At 50.5% G+C, this 26,766-nt stretch overlaps 1 protein-coding gene across 1 annotated transcript in view; it reads left to right on the top strand.

Annotated features, from left to right (window-relative positions):
* The window catches only part of RRP12 (ribosomal RNA processing 12 homolog), a 1,372,062-nt gene that overhangs the window by 871,241 nt on the left and 474,055 nt on the right, over nucleotides 1-26,766 (top strand). The gene's annotated exons all lie outside the window — the stretch shown is intronic.

Below are 26,766 nucleotides of genomic sequence, written 5' to 3' on the forward strand. Positions count from 1 at the left end.
GGTATCATATCAATTGGTTGGAATTGAAGGCCATCTGGCTGGCGCTCGGGGGCCTTTTCTCCCAGTCGTCAATGGCAAGGTTGTCCTCATTCAGACAGACCACTCGGCCAGCATGTACTATATTTTGTTTGTTTTATTATTTTGTTTGTTTTATTATTTGCAATGCGTGCCAAACCCAGAGGTAGTAGAGTGCAAGGGCATCAAGAGGGTTGTTCAGCTTAGGTTACACATGGCATAGAGTAAAGTACAGCTAGGGTTACAATGCTGTACACCAACATCAAGCAAGCAGCACAGGAGAAATACAAAGGGATGTGAGCACTGAGTATAGGTGAAAGCTAAGTACAAAGAGGTAAGGGTAGATATGTATGGTGTACTATATACGAGTAACAAGCAGTTATGCAGTACAGGATAAATAAACAAGGTGAAAGCAGAGTAAATGCAGTATGTTATATTTTACATACAATAGTTATATTCCACATGTTTCATACTATAACGGTATGTATAAATTTAGACCTAGGAGATCACTTGTGATGTAGATTAGTTGTCATGTTCCTTGATCCAGTGGATAAGATTGGATCTGCATTGTAAGTAGGGAAGGTCTTCCCTTAAGGAAGGAGGGAGGGAGTTCCAATGTTGTGCTGCTTTGACGGGAAAGCTGCTCCCACCAGTCATAGTGCGTTTAAATCTGGGCACCAGGAGATGATGGCAGTTGGCCTTTCTCAAAGGGCGGCTAGATCCTTGTCTAGTGAATCTAGCTGTAAGGTATTGGGGGGGGGGGGGCGGATTGGTGGAGACATTTGAGTCAAGGAGACTGATTTAAGGAAGATCTTATCTTTGGTAGAGATCCAATTGATGGATCTTCTGAGGTCTGAAATGTGGGCTTTCTTTGCGAGACTTAAGGCTGCTCTTAAGGCGTTATTTTGCAGGATTTGAATCTTGTTCCTAATGTATTTGTTACTATCTACGTAGAGGGCATTGCAATAGTCCAGCTTGGACAGGATCGGGGTTCTAGCTAGAGTGATGCAGTAGTTGGGTGAGAGGAAGGGTTTGGCTGCTCCGATTAATTTACAGGTGTAGGAGGTGGCAGAAGCCATACCATTTACTTGTTTTTTAAAAGTTAGTGTGGAGTCTAGATGAAAGCCAAGGGGTTTGACCTCCTTAGCCATAGCAATGATATCTATTTTGAATGAGGAATAATTCTGATCTAGTTTATTAATATTAGAAGCAGTGCCTAGAATGAGGAGTTCCGTTTTGTCATCATTTAGGCATAGACCATGTGAGGCCATCCATGCCTGGATGATGAGGTACACTCTATTCACAAAGGCCAAATCCTTGTCGTAATCTCCCGTCAGCGGGATGAGGATCTGTGGATCATCAGCGTAATTCGTGTAGGTGATACCCAGGCCATCGAGATCATCGAAAAGGGGCTTTGTAAAGATGTTGTACAGGTTTGTAGAAACACCGGAGCCCTGGGGCACACCACAAGTGATGGGCATGGGGTCCGCAGCTGCTAAGGGGGAGAAAACGTGCATTGTTCTGTTGTTGAGGAAGGACTGAATCCAGTCAACTGCCTCTTGGGAGAAGTGGGCCTCAGCATCTAAATGGTTACAGAGAATCTTGTGATCAACCAAATTGAATGCTGCTGAGAGATCAAGGAGCAACAGTAGTGCAGTCTTACCCTCATCTCTCAGCACATCTATATGTGCCTTAAGGTCTATGAGCGTAGTCTCGGTTCCATGTTGGGGTCTGAAACTTAACTGTCGGATTCCTAGAAGGTGGTTGTGTTCAAGGTAATGTTGGATTTGTAAGTATGCTATTTTGTCTAGGATTTTAAGTAGAACTGGCACTATATTGATGGGACGGTAATTGGTAGGGATGGAGGGATCTAGATTGTTTTTTAAGGAGTGGGAGGACCCAGGAGTGTTTCAGGTTGTTGGGTATTGTACCTGAAGTAAAGTACGCATTTATAAGTTTAGTGATAAAAGGGGAGAGTTCACGGGCTGCGTCATTTATGATTTGGGCTGGGCATAGGTCACCATGGCAGTTTGAATGTTTGAGAGTAAGGATAACTTTTTCGACCTCTTTGATGGATACTTTGTGAAAGTGGGGAATAGGCGAGAGGGGTGGAATCGGGATGGTTTGAGGCACAGGCGCAGTGGTACTTGTTGATCTTGGTCTGAAGGGTTATTTTTTTATTGGCCAGGGCGTTTTGTATACCCATGCACCAGTTTTTGTCCTTGAGGCAGGAGTCTGGGGTTTGAATGGGGGATTCTACCTCTTTAAGGATTGCGAACAGCTCTTTGGTGTTAGACTTGGCTTGAGAAATACGGAGGCTGTAGGAAGCTTGTTTGGCTAGGATTTCTTTATAGATGGATTCTAGTTTACTAAAGTTCTTGTTGAACTCGGATGGATCTAGCCTCCAAGTTTTTTCACTTAGGCGTTTCTCTTGTCTAATTGCTTTCAGGTGGGGAGAGAACCAGGTGGTCACATGTATTCAGGGTTTGATCTTTCTAATTTTCAATGGTGCTATGGAATCAAGGGATGATAGTATCACTTTGTTGTACGTATCTACCATAGTGAATGGGTCTGTCAGGTCTGAAATTGAGTTCAGGGTGGGTAGAATCAAGGGGATGAGATCTTCGGAAGTAATGTTTCTTTTATTCCTGGTGGGGACAGCTGTAGCTATGCTATCGACATGCAGAGGGGGTGAGGCCTCTAGGGAGAACGAGATCAGATGATGGTCCGACCATGGCTGAGGCATTATAGAGTTGACGGTTGTTGGGCAATTGTGCTCGGCAATCCAATCAAGGGTCCTACCTTTGTTGTGGGTGGCACCTGTGATCTTTTGGGTGAATCCTAATTCCTCTAGGGAATTGTTGATCTGAGTGGCATTTAAGTCTAAGGAGTCACTAAAGCTGAGGTTGAAATCTCCTAGGATGAGGCACTGAGAAGAGTTCTTAAGGTTGTTGCAGAGGATATTCGTTAGGTCTTCTTCAAAGAAGCCTAGAGGGCCTGGTGGCCGGTATATGAGGTGGATAGAGACAGACTAGGTGTTAGAGATGGTTAACTTGGCGGTAAGGGATTCACATGAGTCTATTATGAGGCGATGAGTCTGTTAGGTTGGTTTTAGCAATTATAGCAAGACCTCCACCTCGAGAGGTAGTGCGATCTAGTCTTAGGAGGGTGTAATCATCTGGATGGCTAGCATAATTGCTGGACCTGCTGCGGGGTGGAGCCTTGATGGCTAGGAAGTCTATATTTTCACTTTGTAGTAGGTCTGCTATTTCGTGGCGTGGGCCACCATAGAGCGGGCATTTTTTAAGTGCACCTTCTTATCCCGGTCTTTATCGGTTGAGCCGATGATAACTGTGCCTTGTGATGGCATTTCAGAGGGGTGATGGGCTCTCGGAGCAATCTGCTATTGAGCTGGAGTGGGTGCTGGGAGTGACTGATTTTGCAAGAGGGGGTAGTAGCATTGCGGGTCATACGATCTTGGAAGTCTGGCACGTAATTTAAGGTTTCTCTGTTGTAAAGTGCAAGGTCTGGTGATCATGTCAACCTGCTTAGGGAGTTCATGCGCAAAGGCTTGTGGGAGTGGGTGTTGGAACATGGTAAAGTTTTGTAAGGTAATTATGTGGAGGAGGGTCCTTAATAGAACAGTGCAGAGCAGTGGAAGATGCATAATGTACGCGTAGGGGCAAGTATGTGGTGGTTGTATTAGTGGACCGTGGATAGTAATAGTATATGGGATGCTATAGAGACCGTATGTATTAATAGGTTTTCAGTGGACTGATATGGGATTAGGCATGTATTACCATGAGTCCAAGGGAGTACAATTGGGCAGCTGAGCATATAGCAAGCACGTTAGAGTGATACAGTATTGAATGATATGGCATTTGTAACGCACCTATAGACAAGTGTTTCAAGGCGCGACGAGGCAGGGAGGGGGGGAACGGAGGGGAGACAGACAACGATCCTACTAGGCCAGGTGTCATTCAGATCGCGCAAGGGTAGAGGGGAAGGGAAAAGTGCAAGGGGGGGAAGGTAGAGGGGAAAGTGCAGTACAGGGTTAGTAGAATACAAGATAAATAAGGGCCATCTGGTGGCAAGTGCAGGCAAGTGCTGGGAAGGGGGTGGGGGGGCTGTAGGGATACAGAGACAGTCTTGCAGTGCAGGGGTTGCCAGGGAGGCAGTGCAGGGAAGAGTGGCTGGGCCAAGGACCGAGAACGGTGAATAGTACAGTCTATAGGCTTGCATGGCGTAGCAAATCTAACTAATCTAACATTGTACAGGTGTATATGAGCATATGGCTATTGCAGAATAAGATGGACTATGCCATAGTGGTGATATACTAGGACACATGAACAGTGAGCAGGCAAGACATGGAAAGATTATGCTGGGTGGCATATTAAATGGCTGACATTCTCATGACAAAAGTAAATTAGTTAATGCCATACAGGTTGCAAAGCAATTTATAATAAGGCTAAAAGGTCATTGGCATTGTTAAAGGGTGCGAGTGGTATTTGTAGATACTTAAACAAGCAGGGAGGTTCCAGATCCCACCCCCACTGTGCAGGCTGGCAGTCCGCATGTGGGAATGGGCCCTGGAGGACATCTTCCTCACGGCGGTCCACCTGTGGGGGATTCCAACCTGGAGGCAACAGGCTCGGCAGAATGGGAGCGGACAACTACGAGTGCTGCAGGAGATCTTTCACAAATTGAGCCACCCCCAGGTGGACCTCTTTGCCTCCCGGGGCAACAAGAAGTGTCAACTGTTTGCCTCCTCGCAGGGTCAGGGCCTGGGCTCCCTGGGCGATGCCTTTCAGATCAAGTGGGACAGAATGACAGCATATGCCTTTCCACCCACTCCCCTGATTCACAGGGTGATGTGCAAGATTCGGGAGTCTCGCCTCCTCAGCATCATCCTAATAGCTCCATGGTGGCCAGCCAGGCCATGGTTTTCAGAGCTGCTCAGCCTCTGAGAGGCCACCCATGAGCCTGCCGATGGTCCCAGCTCATATTCTGTCACAGCAAGTGGGCAGGGCCATCCACCCCTCACCAGAGAAATCAGCCCTCACATCGTGGTTCCTTAACAGGTCACGCTAGGACATTTCAGCATCTAGAAAGCTAATCTAGAGATCATACAAGGCGCCAGGAGCAAATCTACCAGGACCCAGTATAAGAGCAAGTGGACCATGTTCTGCCATTGGGCAGGCTCTAAGGGCATTAACCCTCTGGCATGTTCCCTGGCCGACGTGCTCTTTCTCGGCACATTTCGCCCATTCAGGCGTGCAGGTGGACACTTGCCGCACTTACCTGGCAGCCATTTGGGGCTTACAGAAACTCGTAGGAGACCTTTTCCTCCTCCAACCCGATTGTCAAGAAACATTTGACTAGTCTCGCCAGGATCTACCCACCCATCAAGAAGCCACGCCCTGGTGGGACCACAACATAGTCAAGGTAGCACCCAACATTCCTTCCTAAGGTGGCTTCTGCATTCCATCTGAACGAGGAAATTGTGCTGCCCATGTTTTTCGTTGAGCCCAAAGACGAGGTGCAGAGAGTTATGCACTGCCTTGACGTCAGGCGTGCACTGAAATTCTACCTGGACAGGACAAAGAGCTTCTGCAAGTCAGACGCTCTATTCATTACCTTTTGGAGGTTCAAGACCGGGGTATCGGGCATCCAAGACCTCCATAGCCCAGTGGATGGTCTTGGCCATCAAAGAAGCCAATGAGGAACAGCATAAACCACCCCCGGCCAACATGCATGCCCATGCGGTCAGAGCCAAGGCAACTGCCATCGCCTTCCAGCGCCATGTCCCCAGGCAAGACGTAAGCAGGGCGGCCACATGGGCCACCCCTTTGGCTTTCTGCAAGAACTACTGTTTGGGTGCCGGCTCTAGATCAGACGCGGCTTTCGGTTTATTCCCCGTTAAGTCACTTTGCCAATAAGAACATCTTGACCAAGACTATGAGGGAATCGTCTACGGCTGTGGATTTCGGCGCCGAAGATCCGGCGGTCGGATTTTTCCACGTGGTCGGGCCCTCTGGCCGACCTATACAGCAGGGAGAGTGGGGTCAGGGTGGCCATATTGTTTAGTATGTCTTTCCTCCTTTCCCCTCTTTTCCCTTTCGGTCTGGTCATCCTTACCTTTTGCTATGGAAATGACTCCTTTTAGATTCTGCCCTAAGTGTAGGGTCATATATCCTTGGAAGGACGAACACAGGACGTGTAATGCCCGTCTCCCCCTAGAGCACGACAAGAAGCGGTGTGCAGCGTACAAACTCCTTCGGCCCAAGACCCTTAAGGAGCGCTGTGTAAAGCAGTGGGCCGCGTACGGCATGTCACGCGTGGAGCCCCCCCCCCCCCCCACCGCCACACCAGCCGAAAGTGACGGGGGTACTTCGGATGACCAAACGCCCAACGCGGATGTTGTAGACCTTGAGGCGGACACTTGTAGGTCTGCCACACCCGTCCCCGACTCTGGTCTTGCTACAGGGACTACACCCGGCGACAGGGGCGTACAAGCGCATCGCACTAAGCACACAACCCCTATGCCAATTTCGACGCCTTTGTCGAAAAGGCAAAAAGCACCAACGGGCCCGCCGAAAACTTCGCTGGTTCCCTCGGATCGTTCAGATCCAAAGCCTTCCCTGCATCCGCAGCAGCGTATTGCGACTGGGCAATCAAAACAAACCAAGGGTGCTACTCCAAAACCTACACGCGTCGAAGTTCGGGAGCGCAACGCTTCGACGATTTCCAAGGCCCCAGTAGGCCCAAAAACTACTGCTAGGCCCCTGCCTAGAAAACCGACTGCTAGGCCTCCTGGTGCCGACAAATTATCGGAGCCTTTGTCTGACAACGATTCCAAAGTAGCATCGGAAGAAGCGCAGCGGCTGTAGCCCTCACTCCGGTTCCGCCTAAAGTTATGGGCCAAGCCGCGGAAAAGATTTTGGCGGATTTGTTCCTCGATTCCGATGACACTTACGTAGATAGTCAAGAGCCTCTCTCCGACACCTTGAGAGGTTCCTTGTGATGCCACAGTGCGGAGAACGTAGTTTCTCCTCGCGTAGGCCCTTTTGGGTCCTCTAAATGGACTACAGAAAAGTTTGAGGGTTATATGGATCGGCTGGAGCAGATTATCGGTTCTTCTGATCATCCTCCCCCGAAAAGAGCTCGGGTAGACCCTAACCCCCAAATTCAAGAAGCTCTGTCTCTTGTTTTCCAACAAGAAGACGTGGTCCATATGGACACATAGACATCTATAATGAAGAAGAAGCTTCTTTTCTCAAACTATGAGGAAGATCAACAGGATACAACGGACAACTGGGAGGAAACCCAGCAGGAAGGTCAAGACCCTTGGACACAGCAAGATCAGGACACTGATATTTTGTGCCTAGACTCTCCTCCGTCCACCCCGGCTCGCCAGGCCTCCCCTGTGGATCACCAAATGGCTTTCACCTCCATGTTGAAAAAAGCAGCTGAATACTTCAAAATTGCCACTAAAGAGGCGGTACCTGAGCAGGATTTTGTGGAGGACATTATTAAGGAAAAACCTCTGGCGAGTCAATTCATCCCCCTCCTTAACTCTGTTAAGAGACAGGTAGCTCCCTCATTGGTCACACCTGCTCAGACACGGGCAGTGAACCCAAGAGTCAAACTTATTTCGCCCTTCTTCTGCCGACCCTCTGTATATCAAATGGCACGCCATCCCATCCCAGTTACTACAACTTGAAAGAGGGCAGGGGTACCCCTTGCCACGGGAGAATCACCACCGGACAAGGAGTCTAAAAGGTTGCATGCCCTGGGCAAACGTGTCACATCAGCAGCTGCATACACCATTTGGGTTGCTAATAATACTACGCTATTAACAAGCTATGCTGATGCCCAATGTAACTTGCTCCAAGAAGGCCTCCAGGAGGTTCCTGAACCTACCAGGGCAAAGCTTCTCGCCATTGTGGCGGAGGGAAGACTTGTTAACCAGAATGTGGTGAATAACACCCTGGACACTGCAGAAACAGCAGGTAGGTCTCTTGCCCAAGGGACTCTTCTGAAAAGACATGCATGGCTGCGTACATTGGTATTTGGACCTGAGACTTAGGCCTCCCTCACTAATAAACCCATTGATGAGACTAACCTCTTCGGGAAAGCAGTGGATGAAGCGTTGGAGACAGCCAAGGAGGAGCATGAGACTATAAGGTCTCTGCACCAAATTACACAGAAACACTCCTCCCATAGGGGTAATAACTCTCGGTGGTCCTTTCGAGGACAAGCCTGTGCTGGTCAAAACAACTACGGCACGGTAACTTCAACACAAATCAAACATCTGGAAGCCCCACTTATTACCCCTCAAGGGATCAGAAACACAGCAAAGGCAATCCCAGAGGAGCCACAGCCTCTGGTCAGAAATGACCACCAAGTCCAGGTCCCCTCCCATGTCTCCCCGGTCGGGGGGCGATTAACATCTTTCCTCAAGGCATGGGAGGTGATAACTTCAGACCAGTGGGTCTTAAAGACGGTCGCCCACGGTTATTGCGTGGAAGTCGCCCAACCTCCACAGTTCAGACTGCCGCACTCACAGCGCCTTTCACCGGACCATCTGGAGATCCTGATCCTAGAGGTGGAAGCACTGCTGGGAAAGGACGCCATAGAAGCCGTCCCTATTCTTCAGGCAAACGAGGGTATTTATTCAGTGCACTTCCTTGTACCCAAAAAGGATCTCACCATGCGTCCTGTTCTATATCTGTGCCCAGCGAACAAGTTTATAAAACCCCAGAAGCTTTGCATGGTAACACTGCAGGAGGTGATCCCATTGCTCAAACAGGTGGACTTTTCATGGCAACATTGGACATTAAAGATGCATACTTTCATATTTCAATGTTGCCAGCTCACAGAAAATACCTAAGGTTCATGATCCTGGACAAACACTACCAATTCAAGGTACTCGCCTTCGGCCTCCCCTCAGCGCCAAGGGTGTTTACCAAAGTCCTGGCAGTGGCAGCAGCACACCTGCGCAGACTATCACTCCCAGTTTACCCTTACCTCGATGACTGGCTCATTACGGGGGACTCGTTCGACGCTTGTTTTTCGAACACCCAAAAAACAGTAGATCTCCTCTCCAGCCTGGGTCTTTCAATCAACGAAAAGAAATTCAGCTTAGTCCCCAGCCAAGTAAAACAATTTCTGGAAGCGCTAATTCGGACGGAAGACGGTCTCGTCTTCCCCTCCAGCGAGAGGGTTCAGAACATGCTCTCTCAGATTCCTCGATATGTAGCCAGTCGGGAGGTGACGGTGCGCAAGGCCATGCATTTGCTAGGGATGATGGGGTCATGTATATTCGTGGTTCCCTACGCGCGGCTGCGCATGCGTCCCATGCAAGAGTGGCTCAACAGCCAGTGGTGTCAGGCCAGCGGACAATGGGAAGATCTGGTACTTGTCTAGCCAGCCCTCGTTCTCTCTCTGCATTGGTGGTCAAGAGAAAACCTCCTGAAGGGGAAGACCTTCACCACCCCTGCAGTGGAAGCCACTCTCACGACACACATCTCTCATGGGGTGGTGGGGCTCACCTGCTTCAGCAGACAGCACAAAGCACACGGAGTGTCGTCCCCTCAAGTAGCGTCCAACCATATAAACTTACTGGAGCTATTAAATGTTCAAAGCATCGAAAGCCTTTCAGGTGCAACTGCAAGGGAAGACAGTGCTGATCCTATCCGACAGCACTACAGCTATGTATTACCTGAACAACAGGGGGCACTCACTCTCCAGGGATATCCAAGCTGCCCTGAAACATTTGGATATGGGCTTTCAAACACAAGATGTTTTTGTTGTGCCAACATGTTCCAGGGGAACTCAATCTTCTGGCAGACGTACTCGGCAGAGATTTTCCTCTGCCAGAAGAATACGAATGGCGACTGCACAAAGACATTGTGCCCAACGTCTTTGCAGAATGTGGATTCCCAGAGATCGACCTGTTCGCTACTTAGAATGCCCAATGCCAAGACTACGCCTCCAGGTACCCCCAGAACCCATCCAAGGGGAACGGTCTCTGGATAACTTGGTCTGGGAAATTTGTCTACGCTTGACGAACCTCCCCCCCCCCCCCCGGACTCCCCTTCTCAACAAGATGGGGCACCAGATGCACCAGGAACCGCACCTGATGGAAATATCCCTCTCCCCACCGGTCAAGCTGCCCTGCCCGTACAACATGTTTCAGGACATGGGGGAGACCCTACACCCATGCCCACAAACCCTGAACTTAGCACCCTGGCTCCTGAGATCATAGTTTGGACACCTGCAACTCCCTCAGAGATGCATGGACATACTCAGGGAAGCGAGGAAACCTAATACACGTTATTGCTATGCCAGCAAATGGAAACGTTTTGTCATCTGGTGCAATTCCAAGGGCGTCAATCCCATCGATTGCTCACCCTCAAGCATTGTGCTGTACCTAACCCACCTGTTGGACTCTGGGTTAGTCTTCAATTCCCTAAAGGTTCATCTGGCTGTAACGCTCACCTGATTCCCGCAGAGGCGCCGGTCTTGACTGGGCGAATACCATATCTTCAAAGGTGATGTGTAACACACGGTTGGCTCTTTGGGCTGGACCTCTGTGCACTGTATGTCTGACTCGAAGAGTAAGATGTCTGCAGATAGAAAATACGGGATTAATGAACTGGGGTTATTGGGTGTCTCTCTCTTCTTCCCTTTCTCTTCTCCTGTAGAACCCCAAAGGATAACGCTCTCACCTTAGGTAAGTGAACGCCGAGCTCTCATCTGCCTCGGGGCAGGGTGCCGTAACCAGTTTCTTCACTGGATAAGGGTGCAGGCCTCTTGACCTCAGAGGACTGCTGTCCGTCGTTTACTGCACGAACGGTACGTTCCGAGTATTTCAAATGTCTTAAAGTCTTTTGTAATGATGTCTCTTGTTTTGCAGGGTTCCGGCGATGGCGGATGACGGGCTGAAGTGAGTTGAGGATGGAACCCGTGTGAGGAATAGAAGCGCCTGGAAGCACGTAAGTAAGCGCTTGTTGCTTGCTTCACGATGCGCACTAACTGTCCTTTTATCTTGCAGGTACAAGTTCGGAGCTGCTGAAGGGTGCCGGAATACCCACTGGGTTCGGCGTGGGAAGGAGTAATGGCACGTGAGTAATAGTTACCCAATGTCTTTAAACGCACCTTCTTTTGTCTTTCAGATGCCGGAATGCAGCGCGAGGCGTTGGTGACAGCCGATGGACCAGGTAAGAGATGCGCTGTCACTGAAGACCGTAGTGCTAACCTGTTCTTTCTTGTCTTTATAGGTGTTGCTGAAGACTGGATTCAGGATGGTAAGCCTTTTTCCCCTTAGGCCCAGGATCAGATGCAGAAGACATGATGAGCGTTCTACTGCAGAGGATGCAGAATAACGCAAAGCAAGATTCATCCATCGGGTGTGGTTTAAATAGCCTCCTGTAGTGCTTAGGTGTCTCCTTCCACAGCCTCGCCTAGGTAAGAAAAGAGTTCCTGCTTTCCAGAAGAGTTCCAGTGTTCTGAACCTAGGGAGTGGCTCCTGCCCCACCCAACAGGAAAAGTAGTCCCAAACAGAAGAGGATCAGAGGCTCAACTGGCAGGTAAGTAAGCAGCATGGTCTGCTGCAGGTAAGTCCACCCAAGCATTATGAGCCCGGCGCTTCCAGCGCTGGGACTGGGCATATTTATGAGCCTGGTGCCACTGGCGCCAGGACAGGGTCCAAAAGGTCCCAATTGGGACTGGTTGGCACTCGGAACCTGGGTTATGGATCTGCTTCCAAGGGAGTTGGGTGAGTCCTGACCTTTTGGAAGCAGAGATCATGACACTGGCTGCACTGTCAGCCTACACCACATCGCAACAAAAGGTATTGTGGTGGAAAATACCAGTGATTAAAGCCTTTATGGAAGGGGTTAAGAGGATTTATCCTCCCATCTCTCGCTCAGCCCCTGGATGGGATCTGAATGTGGTTTTGACCAGGCTCATGGGAGCTCCCTTCGAGCCTATGCATAAAGCAAGTCTGAAAGACCTGACTTATAAGACATCCTTCCTAGTGGATATCACTTCTATCAGAAGGGTTAGCAAATTTACAGGCTCTTTCTGTTTTAGACCCCTTTGTCACAGTCCACAAAGATAAGGTATTTCTGCGCACACATCCCAGGTTTGTGCCTAAATTCATTTGGAAGTTCCACGTGAACCAGTCAATCGAATTACCCACTTCCTTCCAGAACCCTACTAACATGGCCGAAAGAAGCCTTCACACACACTAGACGTGCGCAGGGCAGTCATGTTTTACCTGGAAAGAACTAAACCACTAAGGAAGACTAAACAATTCTTCGTTTCAATGGCAGCTGGTAGAGAAGGGGATCCTGTCTCTAAATCAGCTATCTCAAGGCGGATTGTCAAATGCATCAAACTATGTTGCACTCTTGCTAAGAGCTATGAGAGAGCATGTTAGAAGCGGGAGCTAGAGGAGTAAGGAACCTGTATGCCATTCAGACCCAGATCAGGACAGAGCCGCAACAGGGGAGACCACGCAAGACGAGCGCTTCAATTCAGGATACAGACGCAAACTGACCAACCCCTACTAACAATCTCCCTTTCTGCATACACCTCTCAAACTCCAAACCAAGCACAACCTAAACCTACAGCACAACAAACCGCACAAACTTCACTACACTGCAACAAGAAAACAAAATTACACATAGCCTTGTACAACAGTACACGACTACCGGCCGCAAACACCCCAGGCCCAGCCAACAGACCCACCGGGCTGAGGCCGCCAACAGCACATCACTGCTCTCGTGCACTTTTCCTGCTTCCTCCCATTAACTCAACCTCCCCTCCTGTTTCAGAGCCGCCAGAGTGCCAAGGGACCACTCCCGTGGTGATAGTGCGCTGTACAAATGTCCTTTAACATTAACACTAAGAGAGAACTGTCCTTCAAGCCTAGAGCACACTCTACTCGAGGCACTGGGGCATCCATAGCATTCATTGCAAATGTTCCTCTTGAGTCCATTTGCAAAGCGGCAACCTGGAGTACTGTAAACACCTATACAAAACCCTATTGCCGAGACACTTATTCTAGGTCTGATTCTCAGGTGGGACAAGCAGTACTAAGACACCTTTTCTCTACTGTTCCTTCTCACAACCCACCTCCAACTCCGGGTACTGCTCGCTAGTCTATGCACAGCATGTGATTATAAGCAGATTAACAAGCATCAGAAGACATGCATTACTCACCGTAATAGCATTTCGAGGGGATTGGGTTCTCCGATGTATTCCATATCTATGACAGTACTCACCACAGCTGTGCTGCTTCGGAAAATCTTTCGGCGTCTGTGTCCTGCGTCGATATGCCGTCTTCGAGGACCTCCTCCGATGGCCGACGTCACCAGTTGTTATAAGTAGGACACACGACGCCCGTAGCCTCAGTTCTGTTTTTTCCGCTAACGTTTTCGCTTCAGAGATCTCGGCCTGCCTCGACTCTTTGGAGTTTCTGTTCTTTCGGTTCTTCGAAACTGTTTGTTTGTGAAGTTTATTGGGATGTCTTCCTCTTGAAGCCCGGACGCGGGGTGGAAGAAGTAGTGTGGGGACTGCGGGTCCAAGATGTCGGTGACAGACTCGCACGACGCCTGCCTCTGCTGCCTCGGTGAGGCCCACGACACAGATGATTGTGTCGACTGCCAGTCACTTACGTCCAAGGCCTTGCATGAACGTATGAAGAAGCTGTTGGTTGGTAAGGTGTCCAAGCCCCGGAAGTCGAGGTCCACTGGGCTTTCGACGGATGATTCGAGGGGCGACTCTCCGTATCGTCATAAGTCTAGGAGGGGGGGGGTCTCGGTCCCGGAGTGGGTCCCACCACTCCTCTGCCTCTTCGAGGCACTCACGGAAGCGCCGTCATCGGTCGCCTTCCCCGTCCTCGTCTGAGGACTCCGCCCATCGGCGGGTTGCTTATCCACCAAGCATGCGACTCCGGAGGAATGGGCTTCCTTCGGAAATAAAATGTTAGCGATTCTTGAATCGCAGGGTACCGGTCCGTCCGCGCCTCCGAGTGGAGTCAGGCGTGATCGTACTAGACACAGCTCGTACGCCTTCGGGCTCGGGTGGTCGGCACGATTTGCGGCAAAGGTCCCGCTTGGACAAGGGGAATCGTTCTAGTCATGCCCGTTCCAGGTCCCGGTCCTCGACGTGCTTGAGACAGTGTGCACCTGTGAAGTCTTTGAAGAAGACGTCGACGCCTGTGGCGCCGAGGTCGTCGAGGGACTCTCTCGAGGCTTTGCCTCCGAGGAAGTCGTCGATGCTATCGGCGTCCAGGCTGTCGTGGGACACACTCGGGGCTCCGCCCTCGAGGCCTGTGTCGAAGCCGTTGATGCTGTCGGCGCCGCGCTCAACGTCGACGCCGATTCACTCGACGCCTTTCGAGGCCGTCTTGTCTGAGGTACCCCGTGGCACGGTGGAACCCCCTAGAAGGGCTCTGGCCAAGGCCAAACATGTCTTTGTCCCCCATTCTGTGCCCACTTTCTACCATCTGGATTATATTTCAGAGGTGGATGAGGGTTCTGAAGATGGGTTGGTTCCTGATTCGGTGCCAGAAGAGATTATCTCTGGATATAGCCAGATTGAAGACCTGCGTCAGTCACTGGTCTGGAAACCTCTCCGGAGGTGGAGTTCTGTAGGCCTGAGCCCGGCACCCATGCTGAGTCCTCGTACCGGCGCCTGATGTCGAGGGTCACTGAGTACTTGGGTGGTCTGCTCCACCAGGGGATTTTCTGCAGGATGACCTGATGGATATCCTCGACCAACGTCCACCAACTGACCCGGTGCTGCCATTCCATATGGCTCTACAAAGAATGGTGGCGGTGGTTTGGGACTGCTCCGGAGAGTCTTCCGGCAGTGGGCAAGTCTTTGCCGTGAAAATACCGCCCAGCCAGTAGCGACCCCTGCTACTTGACCACGCACCCCAATCCGGAGAGTTTGGTGGTGCAGGCGGCTACGGCCCCAGCAAAGCAGGCGTCGTATCCTACCATCCCTCCTGATAGGGACAAGCGTTTTGATGGTTGGGCGAAGAAAGTGTTTTCTTCAGGGGGTATGGCTCTTCAGGCAGCCAACTCCGTATGTGCCTTGTCAAGTTTCATGCACACTCTGTGGAACTGTTTCCCGCTTTTTGCTATGATACAGGATGGCAAGGATGCCATGTGTGAGGCCGTTCAGTCGGGTCTGGACATGGCAGATTGCGTCAGCCGGTCCATGGCGGCGAGCACCGTAATACGCAGGTTTGCGTGGTTGCGGAAGTCGGGGTTTGCTCCGGAGGTGCAAGCCCGGCTCCTCAACATGCCCTTTGATGGTGTACATCTTTTTGGCAGCAAGGCTGACGAGAGCCTTGAGAGGTTGCAGACCTCAAAAGCTGCAGCGAAGTCGTTGAGCGCTGCAGTTCGCCAACCTCTGCCTTTTCGTCCTAGGGGACAGCAATGGAGGGGAGGTTCCTTTTCGTTATTACTTGTCCTTTAGTAAAGCGAGAGGAGCTGCTAGTCAAAGGGGCCACCGTAGGAGTGCCAGAGGTGGAAAACAAGGTACTCGAGGTGCCGAGGTCGCTCGTGCAGTTGCCTCTTTGCTCTCAGGCAACGCCGCAGCTGCTTCAGCTCAGTCATGAGGCCATGTCCCATGGTTCCCCGGTTGAGGGAAGGCTGGTGCAGCATCTGGTAGAATGGTGGGCCATTACTTCAGATGTGTTGGTTCTGAAGATCATAGGCCACGGCTACTGTCTTCCTTTCCGGCAGAGGCCACACGACAATCCACCAGGGAACCTCTCTTTGAAGAGTCCGGATCCGCTCCTTACGCAGGAAATTCAATCCCTGCTGGAGAAAGGCGCCATAGAACTGGTGCCTGTAGCAGAGAGGAACAAGAGATGGTATTCACCTTATTTTTTGATTTCAAAGAAAGACTGGGGCTTGAGACCCATCATGGACTTGCGCGGTTTGAACAAGCTCCTTCAGAAGGACAAGTTCAAGATGGTTACTCTTTCTCAAGTCCTCCAGGCCCTTCAACTTCAGGACTGGTTGGTGTCTCTAGACCTCAATGACACTTATTTTCATGTGCCAATCCATCCCAAGAAGTTCCTGAGGTTCGCAGTTGGCGACTCGCACTTTCAGTTTCGGGTCCTGCCGTTCGGATTGACCTCCACCCGAGGGTCTTCACCAAGCTCATGGTGGTGGTGGTGGCAGCGTATCTCAGGAAAGGGGGGATTCACGTCTACCACTACCTGGACGATTGGTTCATCGGGGCTCGCTCACAGGCTGGGCTTCTCCCTCAATTTAAAGAAGTCCCATTTGACGCCAGCACAGCAGCTCCAGTACATCGGAGCAGTGCTTGACATGTCCTTGGGCCAGTGTTTTCCTCCCCAGGTGAGTCTTCCAGCGTTCGAGTTCTTGAGGTTGCTCGGCCTCATGGCATCCTGCATTCTTCTGGTGCCAGAGGCCAGGTTGCGGATGAGATCTTTGCAATGGGCTCTCAAACTCCAGTGGTCACACTCCTCCGGCAGGATGTCGGACCCCGTTCAGGTGCCGCCCTCAGTCGGGACCTGCTGTGGTGGGCCGTCGAAGGCAATCTGGTGAAGGGGGTTCCATTTTGGCTAACCTGGCCGGAGGTGATTATCGTGACGGACGCATCTCTCACGGGATGGAGTGCTCATGCTAACGAGTTGAAAGTCAGTGGTCGTTGGTCTCCGTCGGAGTCCAGACTCCATATCAATCTGTTGGAGCTGAGGGCCGTCATGCTTGCCCTGAAGGCTTTTCTGCCGACTGTGCGAGGAAAGACTGTCCTGATCCTGACGGACAACACAGTGGCCATGCACTACCTCAACAAAAAGGGGGGGGCAGGGTCACTTCCTCTGTGCAGGGAGGCGATGCAGCTCTGGTTCTGGGCAATCCAGCAGGAGACTTCGGTCTCGGCAGTTCATCTGGCTGGAGACGAAAACGAGACAGCGGATGCTCTGAGCAGGCAGAGCGCGATCTCTCACGAGTGGGAGTTGGCTCAGGAGATTCTCCTGGAGATTCTCCTGGAGATCTTCGCCCTTTGGGCGACCCCTCAATTGGATCCCTTCACCTCCAGTGTCAACCGGTAGCGCAAAAGGTTCTGTTTGCGGGAATTTCCTCCAAGAGGAGCCTTAGGAGATGCGTTTGTGGTGGAGTGGTCATTCCCACTGCTGTACGCGTTTCCTCCAGTCCTCGTCATCGCGCAAGAGCTGCGGAGGTTCGGTTCCCGAATGATCATTGCTCCGGCATGGGCCAGGAGGACGTGGTACCTGGACCTTCTCGACTTGTCCATCTGCCCTCCACTTCGTCTTCCCTACCGAGAAGATCTGCTCTCACGGGAGGGGGCGGTCAGGTTCTCCATCCAGAGGTCAGATCCCTCAACCTTCATGCTTGGCTTCTGAAAGGTTGAGGTATAAGGATTGGGACCTCCCTGAAGACGTGATGGAGGTGTTGCTTTCGGCCAGAAGGCCAGCAAATAAGTCCCTGTACCGTTGCCGTTGGAGAAAGTTCTGCGACTGGTGCAGGGTTAAGAATGTGGGTCCTTTTTCATGTGACATTCCTGTGGTTCTGTCTTTTTTGCTTTCTTTGGCCCACAAGGGCCTGCAAGTGGGTACCGTTAAAGGTTACCTGGCGGCGCTGTCTATATTTAAGCGCTCGTCTGAGGAGTGTTCTTATTTTAAAATCCCTTTAATTTCTCAGTTTGTGAAAGGGCTCACTAATGTATTCCCTCAGTCACCGTTCCAGGTGCCCGGTTGGGATCTGAACCTTGTTCTCAAGTTTCTAATGGGCGCTCCCTTTGAGCCTTTGCATTCTTGTCCTTTGAAACTGTTAACCCTTAAAACTGTATTTTTAGTTGCGGTCACTTCCGCTCGCAGAGTGAGTGAGTTGCAGGCACTTTCAATTAAGCCACCTTTCACTGTGTTTCATAAGGACAGAATTGTCCTTCGAATTCGTCCTTCCGAAGGTGGTGTAGGAATTTCATTTAGGCCAGAAGGTTATTCTTCTGGCATTTTATCCTCCTCCGCATCCTGGTAAGGAAGAGGAGAGGCTCCCTAGGCTGGATCCTAGGAGAGCTTTAAGCTTTTATATTTCACGCACGTCCCGGGTCAGAGTGGACGATCAGCTCTTTATTAGTTACGCTGGAAGGCGTTTGGGACAAGCTGTCACTAAGCAGACTTTGTCGAGATGGATTATCTTGGCAATTTCTGAATGTTACCGCTTGGCGGGTAAGGACCCTCCGGTAGGCCTGCCGCCCATTCTACTAGGGGTATGGCTGCCTCTACTGCTCTGCAGAGGGGTGTTCCTATTCGTAACATCTGTGAAACAGCCACTTGGGCTTCGGTCCATACTTTTGTACGTCACTACTCCCTAGATTCCATCCATGGGCAGGGTCTGGCCTTTGGCAAGGTGGTCCTTTACTCTGCAATTTGATTGGGCATTCTAAATTTGTATATTCTAAATTCTTTTCCCACCTCCTTACGTTGGTACTGCTTTGGGAGTCTGTCATAGAAATGGAATACGTCGGAGAACCCAATCCCCTCAAAGAACAAGTTACTCAACGTTCTTTCGATGGGATGGTCCGACGACTTATTCCAAATCGCTCCCTCCCTGCCTTCCCCGCTACAGAATTTCTTATGCGATTGCAGCTTACGTTTCTGCAAGGCTTTCTGTGGTCATACTGGCAGTAGTTTGGTGCCACATGCTCTGGGGAAAAAACTACAACTGAGGCTACGGGCGGCGTGCGTCCTACTTATAACATCCAGTGACGTCGGGCGTCGGAGGAGGTCCTCGAAGACGGCGTATCGACGTCCTTGACGCAGACGCCGAAAGATTTTCCGAAACAGCACAGCTGTGGTGATTACTATCATAAATATGGAATAGGTCGTCGGACCATCCCATCAAAAGAACATTACCAGGTAAGAGTAACTTGTTCAGCTGATGATTGTATCTGCTTAGATACACATGCGCCCTCCCTACCTCCCCGCTCGGGGTGGAAGGAACATAGACGTCTTACTAGTTTCTCTCTTCGTACTCACTCACTATAGCCTTGGGCTCCCTCATGGCAGAAAAAAAAACAATCGGAGGGACCTCGGCGTGTGAGTGATTTTGGTTACTACACACGTCACGATAGGGATAGTGTTACATAAATGCCTATGCCGACGTCACCTTTCGGTCCCCGAAAGACAAGATGCAATACTCTGCGGTTACCACTGGATGTCGGACCATATGCACAGCATGTGAATCTAAGCAGATACAATCATCAGAAATGCTATTACGGTGAATAATGCATGTCTTATAAATTACTCACCGTAGTGACTAACATACTCTTAGTCCTTAGTCCCCTTTCCGCCATATGTCCCACCAACCTCCCCCCTGATAAAACTGGTGTCATTGGGCAATGTGAAATCTATTGTCGACGCGTCTATGGGGACTGAGGTGTGGCGCCGGAGGGCAGAGTCGCGGAAGTGCATGCTCCCTGGGCCCGCACGCCCGCGTGTCTCTAAATTTAAAGGGGAAGGTTTTTTTCTGGTGAAAAAGGTTCTGTCTCCCTTTCATATAAGCCCCTGTCCCTACTGAACCAGCATGGTAAGATCCTTACAGCTGTGATGGGCAAGCTAGTCCACCCTTATCAGACAGGGTATGTCCCACACAGGAACATCACAAATAACTTGAGAAGGTTGCATCATATAATGGACCACACTATCAAGGAGGTAGCGGTGGTGTATCTTGATGCTGGTAAAGCGTTCAACTCTGTGAAGTGGTCCTGGCTATTGCGGTTCTGGAGGGATTCGGTATGGGACCCACATATAAGGTGGGTGAGGTTATTGTATAATGCACTTATGGCGAGAGAAGACGGGCGCCACAATCTCCGAGCAGTTGTAACTGAATAGAGGTACGAGACAAGGATGCCCATGGTCTCTGAGGCTCTTTATTTTAGCGTTGGAGCCGTTGGCGATCTGAGGGCAGAATTTGGGGAAGTGGGGATAAACACACCAGACTGGGAAGGCACCTCATCTTGTCGTATGCCGATGACATGCTCTTGTACCTGAAATACCCTAAGAAAACTTGCAGTATGTCCTTGACGTGCTGCAGCGATATGCCCTAGTGTCTGGGATAACAGTGAACCACCAAAAATTAAGCCTGTATCCTTTGGGGGCAGGGTGGTACAGAGGGAGACACATGCATAGACTGCCAGTGCTGCCAATAAAGTGGGAGTTAGTAACATTTAGATACCTGGGAATAGATGTGTACCACAAATCCTTAGAAGAGTACAATCTTAAAACAGTGGAGGCAGTGAGCAGAATTGAGAAAAGTATGTCCTTTTGGGTGAAACTACCGCTGTCCATGATGGGGAGGGTGGCTCTGCTGAAGATGGTTGTGCTGCCGAGACTCCTACATTACTTTGCCAATGTCCCATTTGCAATTCCGAAGAGTTTTTTCAATAAATTACATAGCACATGCAGGAGCTTCATATGGCATAATGCAAGGAACAGAGTGGCATTGTGGAAACTTCAGAATAGATGTGAACAGGGAGGCATTAAGCTACTGAATTTTGAGGTATACTTTATGGCTAGTCGACTACAAAGTGTAGCCAAGTGGCTGTCGGATGAACAAATGCCGGAACTAGGGTCGTTGGGGACAGCTGGTGATTCGTTTTTCCTGAAGAAAGTGATATGGCTACCAGACGTGCAGGAACGGGCAGAGCAACTACTGTTGCGCCTATAGTGTAGCCTGTGGGAAAGAGTCGGGAAATGGCTGGGGAGTGCAGCAATATATTCCCCACAGATACCGGTGGTAGCGTTGGAAGGGAAGGACGATCAGACGTGGAGGAATGTCTGGAAAAACTGGGAACCTTTGGGAGTAGCTACAGTGGGGAATATAGTGAAGGATGGGAAACCCCAATCATTCGAGGAACTATTGGCAGACACAGGATTGCATAAAGGTCAATACATTACTCATGCCTGACTATTGAGAAACCTGAGAAGGAAATGGCCAGAACCGAATGTTACCTTACAGCCAGATGAGGTGGTTGAAGCATTTTATGTCTGAAGGTGGGCATGAAGTGTCGCTTATATACGAATTATTAATCTCAAAGGTAGGCTGACAAGTTAAGGCAGAAGTGGGAAACAGATCTAGGTCCATTGTCAGATAAGGGATGGAACAGAGTGAAATTATACCACAAAAGAGTGTCTAGAAATGCTAGACTGCAGCAGATCCAATTGCATGTCACAAAAAGGGCATACCTGACCCCGAACAAGATAGCCAGGTTTAACCAGACGAGAACGCAAGCGTGCCCGAAGTGTGTGGAGGTGGATGCAGACCTGGTGCATATGTTTTGGGCATGTGTGGAAATTGAGAAAGACTTTTTCAACCTTAGAAACAGTGTTAGCGCTCTGATGGAGAAGTGTAGCTAAATTGAATATGAAAAATTGTGTGGAAATTGGCAGGTTTTGTGGGGAGGTGGCACAACTGTTGGCAGAAGCTGACATAACGTTAGACGTGGAAGCTCCAGGAGCCTGCCTGCTGGGAGCGTTCCCTAGACCCAAATGAGCTAAACATGTGAGCGAACTTAACGATTTAGCATATATATTGACGAAAAGAAGAATAGCAATAGGGTGGAAAGCGCAAACAAGACCTGTAGTGTAAGTATGGTGGAGGGACTTGTTAAAATGGGCTAATGCAGAGACTGCAGTGTCAGGAGGCGGCTAGCAGAGCAGAAGAACAAGGGGATGGCGGGATTGGGGAATGGAGACAAGTTACCTCAGATTTGTCAGGCTCTGAATGTGACACCCAGGAACAGGAAGGAGCTCCATACAAGTAACTGCTGCTGCTCCACAAAGTGATGGAAGTATTTGAACAGGGGTGCACGTACCGGTGTAGGCCTGTGGTTGGGGGGGGGGGGGGGTTAAAAGGGGAGGTGGGTGAGAAAGGGATAACGTTATTGGTAACAAGTTGTTTTTGATGGCATTGAAATAAAATTGTTAAAAAAACAAAAAAGGGTCCGTCTCCCGTCCCTCGCGAGGGACGCCCATGCAGTATGAAGGAAAGGGGACTAAGAGTACGTTAGTCACTGCGGTGAGTAACTTATAATTTCCAACTGAGAAAGTAGACTCTGGTTGGTACTCCTGATACTTCCTGGTTCCCAAGAAAGGAGGAGGCATCGTCCGATCCTGGACCTCAGCGATTTTAACAAATTCCTGAGGAAGGACAAATTCAGGATGGTGATGTTGATGGAAATTCTCCATGCTCTGCAGTTCCAAGACTGGCTGGTGTCACTGGACTTCAGCACGCCTATTTTCACATGCCGATCCACAGGAAGCACAGGCAGTTCCTAAGGTTCATCAGGGACAAGCATTACTAATTCAAAGTGCTCCCTTTTGTCTTAACCTCGGTCCCCACTGTCTTTACCAAGCTGATGGCAGTAGTAGTGGCCCACCTCAGAAGAACCGGCATCTTTGTGTTTCCATACTTGGACAATTGGTTGGTCCGTGCACGGTCGCCAAAGCAGGTTTCGAGGCATCTCAAGGACACACCTGTTCACTTCTGCAAGACTTGGGTTTCTCCCTGAACTTGAAGTCTGACTTGACCAGCGCAAAAGCTCCAGTTAATCGGGGCAGTCTTGGACACACAAGAAGGGAAGGCTTTTCCTCCAGAGGAGAGTCACCATCGTGGGCAGTCTTTTCCAGAACTCCCGGCATCCGCTTTACTGCACCTGCTGGGCCTCATGACATCCTGTATTTTCCTTGTTTCACCAGCAAGACTCCAGATGATATTCTTTCAGTGGCTTCTCAGGAGCCAGTGGTCGCCGTATTTCAGCCAGATGTCGGTTGCGCTCCAGTTAGCGAGCTCTGTGGCGAGCGACCTGACCTGGTGGAGCGACAGGTATAACCTTTCTGGGTGCCATAGGAGAAGTTTGCCGCAGGTGCCTCGCTAGGGAAGTCATTGAGCCTCTCTCCAGATAAGCAGCCAATGTACTTAGCAGGAAAAAGGTCACCACATAAATCTTTTGGAGCTGCGAGCAGTCAGACTGGCACAGACAGTTTTATGCCTGCTCTGCAGGCTAAACATGTCCTGGTGTTAGTGCACAATATTGTAACCATGCACTACCTCAACAAGGTGTGAGATCACTGCCTCTGTGCAGGGAGGCCATGCAGCTATGTATCTAGATTATGGAGAACAACATCTTCACCTCTGCAGCTCATCTGGCCGTGGTGGAGAATGAGTTGGCAGACACTCTGAGCAGGCAGAGCCGTTTCCCACAAGTGGATGCTATGCCCGGAGGTCACTTTGGAGATCTTCACCCGGTGGGGCACTCCGCCAGTGAATCTGTGACGGCCGTCAACATGAAGTGCAAGAAGTTAAATTCGAAGAAATTTCCCCCCCAGTGGGGCATTGGGGGCGCATTTTTAATGGAGTGGGTCTTCAACCTCCATTATGGGTTCCTGCCAATGCGTTCTCTTGAGGTTGTGGACACTGAGGGCTCGCCGGATTCTGATTGCCCAGGGCTGGGTGAGCATGTGGTGCCTGGATATCCTGGAACTGGCTGTATGCCCAACACTCAGGCTTCCTCGAAAGCCGAACCTCTTGTCACAGTTGGGAGGCAATGTGCTTCATCCGAACTTGGTCCATCTCAACCTGCGTGCTTGGCTCTTGAGAGGCTGAGGTACGGAGGTTGGGACTTTGCAGAGGTGCTGTTGGCTGTACTTAGGCCATCCACTAGGTCCCTGTGCACATGCAGATGCCGGACTTTTGTGACCTGGTGCAAGGCAAAAGGAGTGGACCCCTGTTGTGTCCCACCCCTGGCCAAATCAGGCCTGGAAGTGGGCACAGTGAAGTGGTATCTGGAGGCTCTGTTCCTTTTTATAAGGATGCAAGAACAAGGCTGCTTCTTTACCATCCCTGTGGTGGCGCAGTTTTTTGTTATTTCTCCTTTGCCTTTTGTTGTCCCTGATTGGGATCTGAACTTGGTTCTCACTTTTCTGATGGGAGACTCCATTTGAGCCTTTACATTCAGCTGCTGTCAATCTCGTCACATTGACTGCTTTTCTGGTGGCGAATCACATCCACTAGGACGGTCAGTGAATTGCAGGCTCTCTAGTACAACCCCCTCGCCTGAAGTTCTTTGAGAAAGTCTCCTTGAAAGTGCGCCTGATGTTTTTGCCAAAGGGGGTGTCAGAATTTCATCTGGGCCAGAGTATTGACCTTCCAGCATTTTACCTTCCACTCCATCATTCAAAGGATGAGGAGAGGCTCCACAGATTGGATCCCAGAGGGTGCTGAGCTTTTACCTGGCCAGAACAGGCTCTTTCAGAAAGGATGACCAATTGTTGCTTTTTCGCAATCCAGGTTGTGGTGAGCAGTTACTAAGCAAACTATCTTGCGCTGGATTGTGTTGGGCATTTCTGAATGCTACCAGACTGTGGGTAAGGAGGTTCTACCAGAGGTGTTGTGGCCTTTTCAGCTCTTCATAGGGGAGTGCCGGATAGGGACATCTGCCGTGCAACAACGTGCTCTTCTCTACACAAGTTTGCTAAGCATTACAGCTCGCACTTGACCCATGGGGCAGGTGCATGCTTTTTGGTGTGACTTCTAGCTTTCCTCAAGCATGACTACTGCTTTGAGGGTCTATCAAAATAAGGAATCTGTGGGAGAATGCTATCCATTGAAGGAGAAATTACTTACCAGTAATGTTATTTCTATGGATTCTTCTCCCACAGATTGCTCATCGCCCTCCCACCCTACCCAGCTTGGAAGTCCTTGGTCTGTATCTCATTATTTGGTCATGTTTCTGCATGCAATGACATGAGGAGCAGAGTACTACGTTTTGGGCAGCAGTTGGCTGACTGGACTGCCCTACTTCTTCTGGTTGTGCCTCCAAGGTTGAGGGATGGAAAGACAAGGTAAGCAAACAATTGTTTGCTGTTTTCCTTCCCCTATTAGTGCAGGAGTTTCCTCTTGCAGGCTAAGCCCGGGAAGGAGGGGTGGGGGAGAGAGTGGGAAACTGAGGAATAGTGCATCCTTTCACACCACGCCCGATGTCTGGTCTGATCGAGGAATGGCACGGCCGTATATGAGGGAGTTGGCGACTATACTGAGCTGCACTATGCTACCTGTTGAGAATTTCCAAGCAGCTGATACTGGATAGCTATCCAAATGAGGAATCTGGGGGAGAAGAACCCATAGAAAGAACATTAATGGTAAGTAATTTCTCCTTTTTGTATATACTAGATCACCACTGCTATGAAGACCCGACTCCCCAGTCCCAATCTAGCTACTCTGCATGAATCTAGTTTCAAAATGTTGCATCTCACTTCACTTCCCAGTTGTACATGTTAAATGCCTGTAAGTGCCATTATTTCAAGGATATAGGAAATATAGGGCCTTGGAATCCTTTACGCTGAGAAAAACCCTCCCAATAAGGCGTGAGAGAAAAGGTTTATTAACCAGTCCCATGGGACGACGGGTCATCTCGTCGGCGGCAACGACCATTAAGGCGGCCAACGCTCTCGCCATCGTGGCCCGCTACGACAGGGAGCTTTGGTTTAAAATCGCCCCTCTCCTGGACTTCCTTCCGGACGACAAGAGGGCCGAGGCCCTTGAAATCCTACAAGAAGGCGAGGTGGCATCGGACCATGCCATCACGGTGGCCACGGACAAATCAGACACCGGCTTCCGCCAGATGGGCAACAGTGTTTGCCTTCGTTGGCGTGGTTGGCTGAAGGCCACAGATTTCCGTCAGGACATCCTGACAAGGGTATTGGACATGCCCTTCGGGGACAACTTATTCGGCAAGACAGTGGACGAATCCCTGCAAGCCATCCAGGCAGAAACTGAGACGCCTCGTGCCTTGGGCACAATCCAGCTGCGACGGCTGTCCTTTCGGGGCTCCAGAGACAAGTACCATGGTGCCTCCAAAGGATTTGGCGGCAACTTCTCTTCATACCGTCAACCATCTCGTTCCTCAGCCCAGGAAGCCTACAGGGGCTGTAGCAAAGCCAGAGGAAATTGTTGTCGTCGCCAAGGCCCCCAAAGTGGGTCGTCCACAGCGAAGCAAGACTGAACCGGCCGTGACGTCGGCCCCCACGCGAGCACCCCGGTGGGAGGCTGACTGGCGAACTTCGTCGGCGTGTGGAAGTCCATCTCCACCGACCATTGGGTGCTGGACGCCCTCGCCCACGGACACACCCTGGAGTTTCAAAGTGTCCCCGCGTTCCACCAGTGGCCAGGCAAGAAAATCACATCCCACAACTTCAAGAGAGGTGAGCGATGCTGAGAAAGGGCACAATAGAACTCATCCCGAAGAGGCTCCGAGGCTCCGGAGTGTACTTGCGGTACTTCCTCGTCAGGAAAAAGACCAGTGGTTGACGGCCCATCCTGGATCTCCGCCACCTCAACAAATACATCAAGTCCCAGAAGTTTCGGATGGTCACCCGCCAGCATGTGCTGGGACAACTGGAGGAAGGGGACTTCCTGTCGTCGCTGGACCTGGAAGATGCCTATTTTCACATCGAAAGTTTCTACGCATCGTGGTCCAGGGGCAACACTATCAATCCAAGGACCTTCCCTTCGGGTTAAAGTCGGCGCCAAGGGTCTTCACCAAGTGCCTGGCGACGCGGCTGCCCCTGCAAGGGATCCACGTCTACCCCTACCTGGACGATTGGCTCATCCGAGCGAAGTCAAGGGAACTCGCCGTTGAGCACACAGCGAGGACCGTCCACCTGCTCAC

The sequence above is a fragment of the Ambystoma mexicanum genome, chromosome 8 (genome assembly GCF_040938575.1).
Source record: "Ambystoma mexicanum isolate Mex_15411 chromosome 8, UKY_AmexF1_1, whole genome shotgun sequence".
NCBI classification, from domain to species: domain Eukaryota; kingdom Metazoa; phylum Chordata; class Amphibia; order Caudata; family Ambystomatidae; genus Ambystoma; species Ambystoma mexicanum.